Source organism: Amblyraja radiata, chromosome 1 (genome assembly GCF_010909765.2).
Source record: "Amblyraja radiata isolate CabotCenter1 chromosome 1, sAmbRad1.1.pri, whole genome shotgun sequence".
Lineage (NCBI taxonomy): Eukaryota > Metazoa > Chordata > Chondrichthyes > Rajiformes > Rajidae > Amblyraja > Amblyraja radiata.
The window spans coordinates 131338362-131357151 of NC_045956.1; positions in this window are offsets into that span (position 1 = coordinate 131338362).

Genomic DNA, 18790 nt, shown 5'->3' on the forward strand with positions numbered 1-18790 from the left:
AGATAGGGTAACATTCAGAACCATTTTGGCAGGATGGAAAAATCAACTAATGGAGGACATAGCTTTAAAATGAGAGGAACAAAGTTTAATGGTGATGTGCATTGCAAGTTTTTTACACAGAGGTGCCCTGCCAGAGGTGGTGGTCAAGGCAGATGGGTTATTGGCATTTAATGAACTTTTAGGCAGGTTTATGCAGAGGAGAGGGATATAGATTATGTACAGGGAGGTAAGAGTGTTCATGGCATCATACTCAGCACAGACACAGAAAGGCCTGTTCCTGTGTTGTACTCTTCTATATTCAAACAGGTAAGGGTTTAGGGGAACGGGGCTTTTTATAAAAGCCGTTGGAACATTAAATCAACATTTGTTAGGACAAAGTTGTAGACGGACAGAAAACAATATTTCCAGGCTAGTTTTAATTCAGGAAGTATGTCCCATACTAGCGCAACAGAAAGCCCCCCCCCCCCCCCCCCCATTGGTGAGCATTATTGGAATTGGTTGAGAGGTGGAATATTGCATTGGTGACCAGCCCTCCTGTGTGATGCTGGGACCCAACGGGTCCCACTTAGTCTAGTATATATATATATATATAGGGGGGGCTTTCTGTTGCGCTAGTATGGGTGTTGCGGGCTGAAGGTACTGGTTTAATGAGGGCTAGTATAGACATTGTGGGCCGAATGGATTATTGGGCTGGTAGCCAACTGTTGCAATGATTTTAAAAGCCAAGCCAAGGCAAACAATTTGGCTGCAGCCACCCGACAACCAAAATTCATTTTGAGAACACAAACTTGTTAAAAAGGTGAGGCAAACAATTGGGCTGCAGCCACCCGACAACCGAAATTCATGTTGTGAATACAAACTTGTTAAAAAGGCAAGGCAAACAATTGGGCTGCAGCCACACGACAACTAAAATTCATTTTGTGAACGCAAACTTGTTAAAAAGGCGAGGCAAACAATTGGGTTGCAGCCACTTTACAGCCGCATCGAGGGGATTCACCATGGAGTAGACGTGTGTTCGGTGTTATTCGCAGCTCAGAGAGCCGTGACCCTCTCACTTCCTGGGTCTGGCAGAGACTGAGTGAGGCACTACACTTCCGGGTTTTATAGTCCCTCCCCCTGCCGCCAGCGGGAACAGCAGAGAGAATGGGGAATATTTTTTAAACATTAATATCTCTCTGATTTTTCATCGATGGGAAAAATCCTCGGGTCCCGGAAGGTGGAGGGGGGCTCTGAGCGAGGTGGCCAAAAATGACGGCCGTTGGTGGCGGCGTTCTCTCGGAAATCGCAGCACAGAAGGCCAAAAGCGGTCAAGAATAGAGATTTAGTAATATAGATATATATATTTATATATAATTTATATATATGTATATATATATATATATATAACCAAGCTATATCTTACAATAAATGTGGTCATGATTTTAATTGTTAGAAAAAAACTTTGCCTAGAAATTCCCACACCAAAATGTTTTATGTCAAACTGGTAAATGAACTGAAACACTTTTGTTTCTCAAATAAGTTTTCATTTCTGTTGGAAAAGAATGTAACACTATTGATTGCTACTCCTGCAAGTCTATAGTCAAGTCGAAGATTGCAACAGAATATTGAGCAAACTACATTGTTACTTCAACATCTCTGAAGAATCATACATCAATTTAGACAAAGAGAAACATTATCTAATAGGACCTTATTTAATCTAATTTACAATAAACTGATTCATTCAGTCACGGTTGTCTAATAATTACAGCAAAAAATAAATTGATCCTTGTACCATTCAACAGCATCTAAATCCAGCACTCCCTGAGGAGCACAAATCAGAGAACCAATGCAACATTAATTACTATTGTATTATTAAGTACAGTTTTCCCCTTGACCACCTTGTGTTTGGGGTTACATTTTGGAAGGTGGAAAATAAGGGGAAACTATAAAATTAATGGCAAGATCCTTGATAGCTTAGATTTCCTGGGGGATCTTGGGGTACAAGTCTGTAGGTCCCAGAAAGTGGCAACATAAGTAGATAAAGTGGTAAAGAAGACTGTGTGATGCTTCTCTTCATTGGTTGGACATTGGGGTATAAGAATAAGGAAGTTATAATGCAGCTTTATAGGATTTTGATTGGACCACATTTGAAGTATTGTGTGCAGTTCATGGTGGACCTATTACAGGAAGGATGTGGAGGTTTTGGAGAGGGTACAGAAGAGGTTTACCAAAATGATGTTGGAAAAGAGGGTATTAGCTATAGATTGAATGCTTGGATTGTTTTCCTTGGAATGCCTGAGGATGAGAAGAAACCTGATGGAAATAAATAAAATGAGGAAAGGCATATATAGGTAGACAATCAGAACCCTTTTCCCACTGTGGAAATATCAAAGACTAGAAGGCAAAGATTTATGGTGAGAGTGGCAAAGTTGAAAAGAGATGTACAGAATAAATTATTTTAAACAGAGGATGGTGGGTACCTGGAACATGCTGCCATGGATGGTGGTGGAGGCAGATACAATAGTGGCATTTAAGAAGCTTTTTTACAGGCACGTGGATATGCAGGGAATTGAGGGATATGGATCATATGCAGGCAGATGAGATTAGTTTGTCTTGGCATCATGTTTGGCACAGACACTGTGGGCCAAAGAGCCAGTTCCTCGTCTGTACTGTTGTATGTTCTAAGTGATTGTTTTATTTTTTTAATTTCCAACCCTTGGAGGAGATAGACTACAGTGTGTGATCATTATTCTTGAAATCTGAACATAAGGTCTGAACATTAGTAGAGAGTGAGTCTCCCAATTCATCCAAGGTTTTAGAATGAATTCATGAATTAATTAATGAATAAGTTTATTGGCCAAGTATTCACATACAAGGAATTTGCCTTGGTGCTCCGCCCGCAAGTGTCAACAAGACACACAGTGACAGTTAGAATAGTCCAGAATTGTCTTTTTTGGAATACAGTTATCAACGCTTTTCTTGATGCAACTGATGATGACTGAGGTATATTCATTTAGGCTGGATGAAGTGCTCTTGAACATGTTCCAGTTCATCAAGGCAGCGAGTCATGCAGTAAACCCTCCGCTACACAAGCCACTGATGCATTAATCATATTAGTTTAGAGATACAGCTTAGAAACAGCCCTTCAGCCCATTGAGCCTACGCCGAACATCTATCACCCGTACACAAGTTCTATGTCCTACGCAATTTACTGAAGACAATTAACCTACAAATCTGCATGTCTTTGGAATGTCGAAGAAAACCGTAGCACTTGGAGAAAACCCACATGATCACAGGGATAACGTACAGACAACACCCGTAGTCAGCATCGAACACGGGTCTCTGGCACTGTGAATCAGCAGCTCGACAGTTGTACCAATGTGCCATCCTATTGTTGACAAGCACATCCTTCCACTCTTCCTTATTTAAGTGTCTTTACCACAGACTTCCCTTCTCACAGCAGTTATAGCACTTGTAACTCCTGTGAACTGATTTTCTGGCTGAAAAGGGTATCTTGAGAGCCTTCTATATCGGAACAGAAATCCCAGAGGAAATGTTTCTGTACTCAATATTCCCCAGTCATGTAACAGGCACACGAATCAGATGCATAACTCCACACACGTTCTGCTTTTTCTTCCGCATGTCACATCTTTACGTTACCTCTCAAGAATAATAATTGCTTCTCAAGTCAAATCATTTGGCAAGGCACTTATCCTTCCATGGCTTCACTCTTAATAGAAATCGACATTTTAAAGGGAAGAAATGGCTCATCAACAATTAAAAGCATTCAAACAAAGCACAAAGGGGCAATTTCAGCCACTCGACTCATTTTGAATGGTTTGAGAATGTTTCACTCTGTTCCCTTTTCAATGACACTGTCTACTTCATACTCACAATCACTCAAAGCCAATTAGCATCTTGATTGAGCATTGCCGGTTTGAAGAAAAATTCACCACGAGTTTGAGAAAGGAAATACAGTAAAAAAATCCGAAATAATCCACTCAGAATTACAACCCATTTCAAATTTGGAAGTAGAACAGATACTCTGAGTACATTTAGGTAAAATGCAAACTGCTGGCAGCATAACGATTGCTGGAGTAACTCAACGGATCATGCAGCATCTCTAAAGAACATGAACAGTTGACGCTTCGGGTCTCGACCCTACTTGCAGGTGAGAGGTACGTTGATTAACATATAGGTGGACAAAGGCTATCTGAGGAAAGACATTCTTGCCCCTAATCTGAGGAAAGACATTCTTGCCATAGAGGGAGTACAGAGAAGGTTCACCAGACTGATTCCTGGGATGTCAGGACTTTCATATGAAGAAAGACTGATAGACTCGGTTTGTACTCGCTAGAATTTAGAAGATTGAGGGGGGATCTTATAGAAACTTACAAAATTCTTAAGGGGTTGGACAGGCTAGATGCAGGAAGATTGTTCCCGATGTTGGGGAAATCCAGAACAAGGGGTCACAGTTTAAGGATAAGGGGGAAATCTTTTAGGACCGAGATGAGGAAAACTTTTTTCACACAGAGAGTGGTGAATCTGGAATTCTGTCCCGCAGAAGGTAGTTGAGGCCAGTTCATTGGCTATATTGAAGAGGGAGTTAGATGTGGCCCTTGTGGCTAAAGGGATCAGGGGGTATGGAGAGAAGGCAGGTACAGGATACTGAGTTGGATGATCAGCCATGATCATATTGAATGGCGGTGCAGGCTCGAAGGGCCGAATGGCCTACTCCTGCACCTATTTTCTATGTTTCTATGTTTCTATGTTTGAAAAGGAAACAAAATGATGTCAGATAAGTTTACTTTAGTTTAGAGATACAGCATTTTTAAGGATACAGGCCCTTCGGCCCACCGGGACCACACTGACCAGCAATCCCTGCATATTAACACTACCCTACACCCACCTACAGACCAAGCCAATTTACCTACAAACTTGTACATCTTTGGAGTGAGGGAGGAAACCGAAGATCTCAGAGAAAACCAACGTAGATCACGGGGAGAACGTTCAGACTCCGTATAGACAGCACCTGTAATTGGGATCGAACCCGAGTCTCTGGTGCTGCAAGCGCTGTAAGGCAGCAACTCTATCACTGCGCCATCATCCTGGAGAGAAGGAGAGAAGAGGTGTGAAATGTAAAGCCATGGTGGGATAAAGTGGAAGGAAGGGGATGGGGAAAGGGGGCAGGTGGAGGGAGAAATGGCTGTGCAATGGGGTTGAGGGCAGGAGAGGATGGGTTGCACAGGGAATGAAAAGTGAGTGTGTTACCTAAAATTGGAGAATTCAATATTCATACCATTGGTTTGTAAACCAAACATTAACATTAATTTAGAAGTGCTGCTTTAATACATTGCAAATCGTTTTTTTGCATACAGATGAAGTGTACAGTGTCACAGTAATAGAAATATTCGAGAGGACCTTTAATGCAGCATCAGCTTGACCATCAACCATTCATTTACACTAATTTTACAGTTATCCTATTCTCCCTACATGCTATCAACTCTTCACAGATTCTTTAATTCGTCTAGTCACTCAGGGTAATTAACCTAACAACACAAGATGGACACAAACTCAGCGGGACAGGCAGTATCTCTGGATAGAAGGAACGGGCGACATTTTGGGGCAAGAACCATATTCAGACTGAGAGTTGGGGAGGGGGAAGGGGAGATACAGAGATAACGAAGTGTAAGATGTGAGAACGAGATATCAAAGGGGGAGGAGATCATGGAAAATGTAGAATGGACCGTTGTTAGCTCGGAGGAGGTATCAACTAAGCCAACAGAGATAAAATGTCAGGGACAGTTACAGTAGACTGGTTGGAGAACTGGATATGGGGAGGGATGGAGAGAGAGGGAAACCAAGGGTTACTTGAAGTTCGATAAGTCAATTTTCATACTGCTGGGGTTTAAGCTGCCCAAGCGAAATGTGAGGTGCCGAACAACCCATTTGTCTGTGGATTGTGGAGCCCCACCCAGTGAAAACTCAAACAGTCACAGGGAGATTGTACACACTCCTCTCAGGCAGGACCACTGTGCTGTCATAATTAAAGATCACCTTGAAATGGACCTCATGATATTTTTCCATCTGAATCAAATAAATGTTGACAACCTTTGTTCACTAAACTAGTAAGTATCCCTTTGAGTATTTCATGATTTTTTCGTCAATGTTAACATTGGCATGAAGGTCAATTTGAAAATGATCTTTGGTGACACATTGTAAAAGTTAGCATTATCAACTTAATATGATATCTCTCCTGGAATTATATTTCTGCTGTGTTTTTCCTCTGACGATATGATTACTGTGTAATGCACTGGGGAGGAATGTAGAAAAGTAGTTTGGAAAATTATTATCGTACCAAGGGACCTGTGAAAAATAAAATGTGTGAATGATTGAACACTGAGTGCTGGAGTAACTCTGCGGGTCAGGCAGCATCCCTGAGAACATGGAAAAGCAGTGGTTTATGTCAGGACCCCTCTTCTGACCCAATCCAAATTGTCGCCTATCTATGTCCTCCATGGATGCTGTGTCGCCCATAAGTTACTCCAGCACTTTGTGTTCTATGCACAATTCCAGCATCTGCAATTCCTTACATCTCCTAAATAAATGATTGTCAAAAATAATTAAAAGTATAACAACAGCCAGAATATTCAGAACAAACCTTTCTATGTTCAATGCAGAACATAAAACTATGTTCTGCATTGTATCATGCTAAAAGCAATGATCGTGCTCAGCAAAACAAAATTCAACTATAGAATTAAACATAACAATGCTGGAAAACAGTGACTATCTTAACTACAGTGTCTATGATAGCATGAAGCTTGAAGTAATTGGTTTAGTGTCAGAGATCCGATTGTTACTTGATAAGTGTAAAAGTCTTGCAGAACATATTGTACAGTGGCAACATAGGCATACTGATTTGTAATTTAATATTACAAGTTATCTAGTTATCACAGATGACACGTTTCTAATTATGCTATGCACAATATATAACAGCAGGTTCCATGAATTCTTATTCCTAGCATGGAGCTTGTACAGCAGGAGTACATATAAGTAATTCAGGAGTCAAGGTCAGAAAATACTGTAGGTATTTTGGGCCATTAAAATAATGGATGGAAAATCCAGACTGGTCTGCTGACCTCGATGCTTAAATTCCTGATACATGATCTAAGCATGCAAATTTGAAATGAAAAGATTCACCTCATAGATTTGTCACAGTTCAGCTAAACTAGAGTGTACCCACTGGTTAGGGTTTGATTATGCCGAATGTAAGCCTTTGAGAAAAAAAGAAAGAATCATATGCATCAAAGTAATCTTTTCTTTTAGCTGTGCCTTAAATGATTGGGTCGGGTTATTTGACCTCTCTCTTCACACCATCGGATACAGATAAACCAGTCAGCATCTGACATCATGTTATAGGTCTATCCATTAATGCTGATGATTAGATAAACCTGAACCAAGCACAGGGCTAGTCTTTCATGGTGACACACTATGATACATTACAGGTAGGATGCCTGCATTTGCCTTTGGTTTGCAATATAAAGCCTCCTGTAATTGATTGCTCATTAACCTTAGTGAAATACAGTTCATGCCTATTTAATACACATTAGACCGAAGCATCATCACCTTGTGCTACTTCTTGATTTACTTCATGGTTTCTCTTACTCTTCTCACACTTTTGCAATATTACCTTTGACCTCATCGCTGGATTTAACTATGACAAATTAAACATAGGTGGCATGGAATGATAAAACGTTATTATGGATTTCAAATGTTTGATAATGTTTCACATATACCTTTCCAAAATCTATTTCAAATATGCTTTTTACCTGCTCAGCGATATTTGTGTTTACCTAACCAACAAAATACATGTTTCCATGCAAATACAGTTAAACCTGTCTGTCTGTGTTAAAGATTGATACATTGACTTTATCTCAGCAAAATAAGTCCCGGTCCATTTTACAAACGGTGGAGTTTTCTCATCTAGGATCGGTGTCTGGGCATCACGAACATGGTCAACCTGTATTGTCCATGCCAAATTGCCCTTGGGGAGGTAAAGATGAGAGGGAGTTCATGTTTCAAGATAGTGACTTTCATCAGCACCAGAAGGCTTTGCAACATGAACAACATCTATGACTCCATTTTAATTTGGGATTTGGTAACATGCTTGGTAATTAATTTAGGTAATTTTATTAATATCACATATACCAAAGTACAGTGAAAAAGTATTAGTTGCATGCTATCCAGTCAATGAAAGTACTATAAATGATAACAATTAAGCCAGCCACAGTGTACAGATACAGGATAATGGGTATAACATTGAATTAAATATAAAGTCTGATTAAAGATTTAAAATAGTTCAAAGATCGCTAAATTATCACGCCCTCTGCAACTTCTTTTGTAACTGGTGATATACCTTTTGGAAGTCTGTGTTCCTCTAGCTACTATTACCCTCTACTTAATTCATGTTGCTTTTATGGTTTTAGACATGGAGACTTCATGCACAGGAATTTTCTCCCTAAACATCACTTCCCCCCCCCAAAAAAAAACTCTCTTCTCCCTCAAGACTCCTTTTAAGACTTTGTCCTTTGGCCAAGCTTCTGGTTGCCTATCATGTGCATTGGCTCACTGTTGATTCAGTTTGACTATATTTTAATATTTTTGTAAAGTTAGAGGCATTCTATAAATTTAATGAATCAATTGTTAAAAGGCAGTGGTGGAAATATGTAACTTAAAGGAGGATTTACAGAGAATTCAGACACAGAATAGTTCACTTAGCCTGGACAATCCTGCAGATACCCACTTGCAAGCACAACCTTGCATAGGAGAGATGTCCTGCAGAATGATTGCTCGTATGTCATGTCTTAGACTTCCCCATCACCATCCTGATCTTCAAGGCAGGAGAAGGCAAGAGAATGGGGTTAGGAGGAGAGATCGAGATCAGCCATGATTAGATGGGCCAAATGTCCTAATTCTGTTCATATCACACCTTATGACCTTAAAAGGCAGGGCACAATGTCAATCGGTAGCTGCTCAGTGGTGCAAGTTAATTGAAACATAAATGATCTGCAGGGAGCTTGGCAGGATGGATGTGGAAAGAATATTTCCTTTGTTGGTGAATCTAGAACTAGAAGTTGCCCATTAAAGTCAAATATTTGTTTTCTCTCAGAGGGTCTTTGCAATTCTCTTCTTCAAAGGCTAGTGTACTGACACTTAAATGATGCTGGACGTGTTAGCATCTATCAGAAAGAGAATATTCTGCAATATCACTATCCTCAATTATAGGATGCGTGTGCTGAGACATTGGTCATCTTCTTCACCCAGAAATAACAAGGTGGTGATGAAGTTCAACCTTCTCTTTGGGTTCTCACCATCATAGATGCCAGATTGAGGGATGCCAAATCATTCCATGTGGTATCCCTCGATTAACCTCACACAGCGTAATGTGTTCTCTTCAGCAACTTGCCAACAATTCTCAGGGATACTTCCAACTGTGATCTCTACCACTTCAAAGGACATAGACAACAAATGCTTATAAATGTCATCACCTCATGTTCCCCTCTGAGCCACACAGCGTGCTCCGTGGAAATGTATCACTGGTCTTTCATGGTCACCGGATCAAAATCCATGAACTCCCTAATCAACTTCACTCGAAGAATTGCAGTGGTTCAATAATATTCCTCAAGGATAATTAATGAGGAACATCAAATGATGGCATTATCAGCGACAACCACATCCTCCAAATAAATGAAGAGAATAATAGTTTCAATTAAATTATCCTAATACAATTTAGCTGAGAAAAACACTTCAACTATGCAATTCAAATTCATGAAACTCTGCATTCCTTAATAACATGATTCTTTTAGTAATGTCATTAACATGGATACTTTTGAGTAGAACGAATCAAGGGTGACCATTTTATGGAAACGATACACAGAAATATCCCTCAAATTATTTAGAACTATGGCCAACTGTGACCACTTGGGGGCAAAGTTGCCACTTCAACTGAAATCGAAGACAAATGTAATTTATAAACTAGGATAAACAACATGATTTTAATTTGCTTTCACAATTTGGAAGGATGTTTTTACTTCAACATCATATTTTCAGAGCTGAAATTGATGCTTTTATGTCTTAAATATGCAACCAATTTAAGTTTTGATTGGTTTGCAGTCGGAAACCACAATTTTATCATTTAGATATATTTTTTTTAAATAGTTTTCGTTTTTAGTGTTCCACCATGGTAACAGGCCCTGTGGCCCCCTGACCCCACTGGCCCATTGATCACACGCCAACTAGTTCCATGTTATCCCACTATTGTATCCTGCACACTAGGAGCAATTTATCAAAGCCAATCAAACCAACAAATCTGCATGAAGAGAGTTCATGGTATTAAAGTGAAGATACCAGCATAGAAGATAGATGTCTGGCTGAATGGCAGAAGGCAAAGAGTGGGAATAACAAGGTATTTTTCTGGTTGGCTACTGTGACTTAGTGGTGTTCCACAGGGTTGCTGCTACTTATGACATTGTACATTAATGATTTGAATGATGGAATTTTTTAAGAAAGAACTGCAGATGCTGGAAAAATCGAAGGTAGATAAAAATGCTGGAGAAACTCAACTATTTTCAGTATAATGTTAACCCTAGAAAAGCTGGACAAATAAATGAATTTCATTTAAGATTTCTAACATAGGAAACAATTTTCATCTAATGTTGTCGTCACCATTTATCAGTGATATGAGTATGTGTCAGTCATCACCTACAGCATAAAAATCCACTCAAGAACAAAAACCAAGCAGAAAAATAAATAAAACATTACAGAATAGGAGAAAAAAGCAAATATACTGAAGGCTGAAATTTAACCCACAGATTCACCTGATAATTATAGATCATATTTAGCTTTGTGATTTACCTGAATCATTCAATTAAACAAAGATGTGGAATTGACTACAAGCTGTCCATTATAACCTACGGCTTTGAACAGCAGCCTTGACTAAAATAGCGTCAAACTACTAAACGTAGTCATAAAGCGGCAATCATTGTCCCTTCTAAGACTTTCTCTTTTCCACCCTGGTCGCCGCCTTCAGCAATTTGTCATTCATACTGTATGTCTGGAATACACAAAGCAATACCAGGTCCACATTTCCTCTGCCAAAGCTGATTATTGCTCCAGGAGCTCGACAAAATAAAGGTCTGGCCCTGATGTTATTCTAAGGCTATTACTAATCAGCACATAAATCCTTCCTCCACATAGGTGATATCCACCCCCTTTTTAAATTGCCTTCATCACCGTCTCTTGAAAATTAAACTATTGAGCTTGCTATTCTTGCAAATTCCTGCTCAACCTCTAACCTAAAAAATAAAAAAAATGTAGCATGATGTTACCCTTTATTAAAAAGAACTGGAAAACTAAATATGTGAAGGATATGTTACAGTTTTTTAATGCTCCAGTTATGTCCCATTTGAAATACTGCAGTCATTTCTGAGCCTTATATTTCAAGAAGGATATATAGTCTGATAGTACACAAAATGCTGGAGAAACTCAACGGGTGCAGCAGCATCTATGGAGCAAAGGAAATAGGCAACTTTTCAGGCCAAAACCCTTCTTCAGGCTCCAGTCTGAAGAAGGGTTTCGGCCCGAAACGTTGCCTATTTCCTTCGCTCCATAGATGCTGCTGCACCCGCTGAGTTTCTCCAGTATTTTGTGTACCTTCGATTTTCCAGCATCTGCAGTTCCTTCTTAAACACATATATAGTCTGATAGTGGTGCCACATAGACTCACTCGAATAACAATATTTGAAGAGACTTAGGAGGATAGTTGAATGAATGGATTAACCTTTTTTATCGCAAAGTATATTAAAAGCCTGATCCAAATGATGTGGAAGAACTATTGATCGCAGTTGATAGCATAAAGAGAACCAATTGCCTATAAATAGGGAAGACACAAGTGTTTATGGGGGGTAACTCAGCAGGTCAGGCAACATCTCTGGAAAATAAGGATGGGTGATGTTTTGGGTCGGGACCCTTCTTAGACTGACTTGTCACTGACTTCTGAGTCTGAAGAAGTGTCCCGACCCGAAATGTCACCCATCCTTTTTCTCCAGAGATGCTGCCTGACCCGTTGAGTTACATCTATGTTTGGTATAAACCAGAATATGCAGTTCTTTGTTTCTGCCTCTCATAGGAACCCCAGAATAAGGGGACTTGCCTTCAAGACAATGTAAGTCCATTTAGTTTGTTGTCAGAAAGCTCTTGCTATGGTATAACACGCCCAAGAGTCAGAGATATGTTCATTTTACAATGCTCCACTGTATATTTAAACAACATATCCCGGTTTAGTTCGGTTTAGTTTAGAGATACAGCAAGGAAACAAGCCCTTCGGTCCACGGAGTCCACACCGACCAGCGATCCCCACACATTAACACTATCTTACACACACTTGGGACCATTTATATTTATTCCAAGCCAATTAAGCTACAAACCTGTACGTCTTTGGAGTGTGGGAGGAAACCGAAGATCTCGGAAAAATCCCACATGGTCATGGAGTGAACGTACAACTCCATACAGGCAGCACCTGTAGTCGGGATTGAACCTGGGTCTATAGCGCTGTAAGCACTGTAAGGTAGAAACTCCACCACTGCACCACCATGCTGCTAGTCTTTAAGATTTAAAATTCTTTAAGACTGAAGCTGCAGTTTATATTCCCAACATTCATGTCCTATCTGATCTTAGGCCATGCCAATAATTCCATATATACTCACCATCACAAAGACTGCCTCTGTCTGCTTCCATACCATCTTTACTTTAAAGATACAGCATGAAACAGGCCCTTTGGCCCACCAAGTCCGCTCTGACCAACGAATACCCCGTATACTAAGACTATCCTACACTCTAGGGACAAGTTTACAATGTTACTGAAGCCAATTAACCTACAAACCGGAAGTCATTGGAATGTGGGAAGAAAACGGAGCATCTGGAGAAAAACCACACGGTCATGGGGAGAACATGCCGACTCCGAACAGACTCTCCTGTTGCCACCTCTGCCACAGTTAACTCATTGCAGGAAGCCTCGTCCATTGTTCTGTTCCTTCCTCATACAACTGCTACAATGATACCTAGCCAGCTTCCTTTATACATATTTGCAATCTCATCCAAAACTGCCTGTATCGTGATCCACATCTCACTGGCTCATGAAAGCAGCCAACATAATCAAGGACGACTTACACCCTGGTCATTCCCTCTTCTCCCCTCTTCTAGCTGGTGAAGGAAAGTTGAAAGGTTGAAAATATTTGTGACCAGATTCAAGAATAGCTACTCCCTCACTTTTAGAGTATTCAAGGGACCTCTCATGAACTAAGAATGTAATGTCCTAATCTGCCGTTGCCACCCTTACACTTTTTTATAATCTGCACTTTGTCTGCACCTGTAATACTATATCCTGCACTCCATTTCCTTTTTGCACTACCTGCTGCACTCATGTATGTCTTGAATTTAATCATGCATGGTATGATTTGCCTCGATGGCAAATATAACAAAGTCTTTCACTCTATAAGGGTACTCATGACAATAATAAGTCAATTCCAATACAAATTAATCCCTGTGCACTAACCTACTCTGTGCTCAATGGCCTACATTGGATTCTTGTCCACCATCTTCAAATTAAATGTATTCCTTTCACATTCACAACCATACATAATCTCATCTTTCCCTTCTCTGTAACCTTTTCCCATGCTACAACTTGCACCATCTCTTTATTCTTACCTTTTTGGCATTTTGCATATCTCCTGTTCGCAATCCCTTTCCATTGCCAGTTGTGTCTACGGCAGTCTAATACTAAGCTCTGGAAATTCTCTCGCATATCTCAACACCTGTTTCTCCTTTGTGAAATAGAAACATAGAAACATAGAAACATAGAAAATAGGTGCAGGAGTAGGCCATTCGGCCCTTCGAGCCTGCACCGCCATTCAATATGATCATGGCTGATCATCCAACTCAGTATCCTGTACCTGCCTACTCTCCATACCACCTGATCCCATTAGCCACAAGGGCCACATCTAACTCCCTCTTAAATATAGAGATTCACCACTCTCTGTGTGAAAAATGTTTTCCTCATCTCGGTCCTAAAAGATTTCCCCCTTATCCTTAAACTGTGACCCCTTGTTCTCGACTTCCCCAACATCGGGAACAATCTTCCTGCATCTAGCCTGTCCAACCCCTTAAAAATGTTGTAAGTTTCTATAAGATCCCCCCTCAATCTTCTAAATTCTAGCGAGCACAAACCGAGTCTATCCAGTCTTTCTTCATATGAAAGTCCTGACGTCCCAGGAATCAGCCTGGTGAACCTTCTCTGTACTCCCTCTATGGCAAGAATGTCTTTCCTCAGATTAGGAGACCAAAACTGTACGCAATACTCCAGGTGTGGTCTCACCAAGACCCTGTACAACTGCAGTAGATCTTCCCTGCTCCTATACTCAAATCCTTTTGCTATGAATGCTAACATAACATTCGCCTTCTTCACTGCCTGCTGCACCTGCATGCCTACTTTTAATGACTGGTGTACCATGACACCCAGGTCTTGTTGCATCTCCCCCTTTCCTAATCGGCCACCATTCAGATAATAGTCTACTTTCCTGTTTTTGCCACCAAAGTGGATAACCTCACATTTATCCACATTATACTGCATCGGCCATGCATTTTCCCACTCACCCAGCCTATCCAAGTCACCTTGCAGCCTCCTAGCATCCTCCACACAGCTAACACTGCCCCCCAGCTTTGTGTCATCCACAAACTTGGAGATGTCGCATTCAATTCCCTCGTCCAAATCATTAATATATATCGTAAATAGCTGGGGTCCCAGCACTGAGCCTTGCGGTACCCCACTAGTCACTGCCTGCCATTGTGAAAAGGACCCATTTACTCCTACTCTTTGCTTCCTGTCTGCCAGCCAGTTCTCTATCCACATTAATACTGAACCCCCAATACCGTGTGCTTTAAGTTTGTATACTAATCTCTTATGTGGGACCTTGTCGAAAGCCTTCTGAAAGTCCAGATATAACACATCCACTGGTTCTCCCTTATCCACTCTACTAGTTACATCCTCGAAAAAATCTATAAGATTCGTCAGACATGATTTACCTTTCATAAATCCATGCTGACTTTGTCCAATGATTTCACCACTTTCCAAATGTGCTGCTATCCCATCTTTAATAACTGATTCTAGCAGTTTCCCCACTACCGACGTTAGACTAACTGGTCTGTAATTCCCCGTTTTCTCTCTCCCTCCCTTTTTAAAAAGTGGGGTTACATTAGCTACCCTCCAATCCTCAGGAACTACTCCAGAATCTAAAGAGTTTTGAAAAATTATCACTAATGCATCCACTATTTCTGGGGCTACTTCCTTAAGTACTCTGCGATGCAGCCTATCTGGCCCTGGGGATTTATCGGCCTTTAATCCATTCAATTTACCTAACACCACTTCCCGGCTAACCTGGATTTCACTCAGTTCCTCCATCTCATTTGACCCCCAGTCCCCTGCTATTTCCAGCAGATTATTTATGTCTTCCTTAGTGAAGACAGAACCAAAGTAGTTATTCAATTAGTCTGCTATGTCCTTGTTCAACATGATCAATAGAAGAAGGAGATGGTCTGCTTCACCATTCAGAAAGGTCACAACCGATCCTATGGCTTATATTAACTTCTGCCACTGTTCAATGGTTCTTTATTATCATGTATGCACAGCAGAGTGAAATTCTTTTGTACACACCACAAATGCACAGTCTCTATATTTTGGTGCTGTTTATAAAATAAAAGCCCAAAAGTCGCATGCTGGATTTACTGGAGTGCCCTGATCCAGGTAAGCCCTAGGCTGCTGCAGGCCCATGACCGATCGTCTCTCTCCTCCCCCGACCACCTTATTATCCTGGTGGATGCCTCCTGTACCTGACCCTGAAGATCATACTTTCTGAAAAATCTACCTCAGTCTTTAAACTGCTCAATTAAAAAAGATTCATTCTCTCTGGGCTAGAAAATTGCAAAGATTTACAACACACAAAACAAATATATTTCTTATTGTAACATAAATAATTGATGCCTATTCTTAAATTGTGCCCCCTTCTGTAAAATGCTCCCTCAGTTCATTTGTGGACCAAGTTTGTTTAATTACCTGTTCTAATGTCTCCTTCTTAAGTTATATAAAGGTTCTATAAATACAATTTGTCTGCGTCCTGCTGGTTGTTTCTATCCTCAAAAGATCAGTGTGACTTCATTGACCTTCCTATGTTTAGTTTAGACCTTCAGCCTAAAATAGTCAATTTCCTGTGATCTATTTATTGCAGTAAGAACCACCAACCTTCATCTTACTACTGTTCAAATTGCTGCCCAATCTAGCAGTACACCAATTAGTCAATTTATCTGTCATACATTATTGCACTTTCACTATTCACCCAATTATGCTACAGGCAAATCCTTCTGGGCAATCCTTTCATATACTATTAGCCAAACAAGTCAGAGGGAACTGATATCATTGCAAGTTTAGTGTATTCCTTCTTCTGAGCTGTTACTGCAAAGAAACCTATGCCATGAGCTGGCTCAATCCAATTGTAAGGAACTTAGTGCTTAATGGTTTCCCTTGCATTTAAAATAAAATGTTATTAGACTATTGTTGATAACTATGAAATTCCAACCTTCACCTCTCATTACGTATTGATTCCACTTTTCCAAAATCACTTGATTACGTAGTCATTACTTGAGCATAAAACATCCCTTGATGTAAAATTGTAATATTTATTGATTGTTCTCTATAAGGCAATTATCAAAAAAATCAATTATGTGTTGATATTCTGTACCTATTTCAAGCTATCAAGCTACAAATGTCGTATACAAGAGTAATTTAAAACCTGCGAGACTCTTGACATGTGACGTAAATAACGTGACGTATGTACGATTATGGTATCCAATGAACATATTGGGAATTATTCATCATTTTTGTGAGAACACCTGGGATGAAAATCCTAGCAAATGACTTTGAATCTGTTGCAGTATAAATGAGTGAAGTACCGAAACATTAAATTTTTAAGCTATCCACAGTTATTTTACACTTTAACGTGAACACCTTTAATAAAAGAGATATGAATTGGATTTAAATTTCACTCTTGGTCAAGCAGCTGAAAGACACTAGGTCGCACTTTACAAATGTGCTGAAGTATGCAAGTGTAAAATTATAACTTTAAACGAGAAAAAGTTAAAGACTGATTTATCACACTGCAGACAGGAGAAACTGCAGATGCCCGTTTACAAAAAAGGGCAAAACTCAGTAATTCAGCTGGTGTGGGGAAACCATGAGGGGAGGTGAGGGCAGGGGGAGTAGGTTAGTTGCCTAAAATTGTGGTTGCAGGCAAAACTACTGGGGAGGGGGTGGTTTAGGTGGGAAGGAATGAGTGAAATGAGGAGTTCATCTCTGGCATTTGTCCACTCATTTGCCAATCAAGAAAAAACCCTCACTTATTTATTCCAGATTTTGCCCTGCCCCACCTCTCTTCCACGTTGTCCCTCCCACAACAATCATGCAGAAAGGAGAATCCCGACCTAAATCATTGCCTATTTATGTGCTCCAAAGATGTCGCCTGACCTGCTGAGTTACTCCAGCACTTTGTGTCTATTTATCTCCCTGTTCTTATCCTAAGATTACAAGTCTGTATCAAACAGAACTATAGACAATAGGTGCAGGAGTAGGCCATTTGGCCCTTCGAGCCAGCACTGCCATTCAACGTGATCAAGGCTGATCATCCCCTATTTGTACCCCATTCCTGCCTTCTCCCCATATCCCCATTCCACTATCTTTAAGAGCCCTATCTTGTTCAGAAATTGCATTGTATTTAATGTTAAACATAACTATATGAACTTCTCTCAGACACGTGATCAGTTACTTTTGCTAAATATGTTAACTGGGGAATCATTTTGCATCAGCATTATCTATTAATCATTACTGAAATGAAGGCCCCATTGACCTGTTCATTGTCTAAATTAAGAATAATATGAATTCCCTGGTCCTCTTCAATTGATGATTTGGGATCTTCAACCTGAATAATCAGACAGGTTCTTTAAGAAATATGTGGACGAGTGTATACCTACAAAAACATTCTGTGCTTTTCCAAACCAGAACCTTGGATGAACCAGGGGACTCATCATCTGAAAAGGGCATAATCTGTAGTTTTAAAAACTGGTAATCCAGTATTTTAAATAAATCCAGGTTTGATTTCCTGAAGTCCTTCACAAAGAGACAATTCCGAGCTAAGCTGGAGCATTGACGGAAGCTCAACAGCTGTCATAAGGTCATAAGTAATAGGAGCAGAATTAGGCCATCAGTCTACTCCGCCATTCAATCATAGCTGATCTATCTCTCCCTCCTAACCCCATTCTCCTGGTTTCTCCCCGTAACCTCTGACATCTGTTGAATCTATCTCTGTCTTAAAAATATCCATATGACTTGGCTTCCACAGCCTTCTGTGGCAAAGAATTCCACAGATTCACCACCCTCTGACTAAAGAAATTCCTTCTCATCTCCTTCCTAAAGGAACATCCTTAAATTCAGAGACTATGACCTCTAGTGCTAGACTCCCCCAGTAGTCGTCAAGTCAAGTTTATTTGTCACATACACATTCGAGATGTGCAGTGAAATGAAAAGTGGCAATGCTCGCGGATTGTGCAAAAAACAAACAAAAAACAAAAAAACAAACAAACAAGCTACAAACAGAATGGAACCGAATCACATTTTCACATATTACATATTTGTGGGAGGAATAAAAAAGGG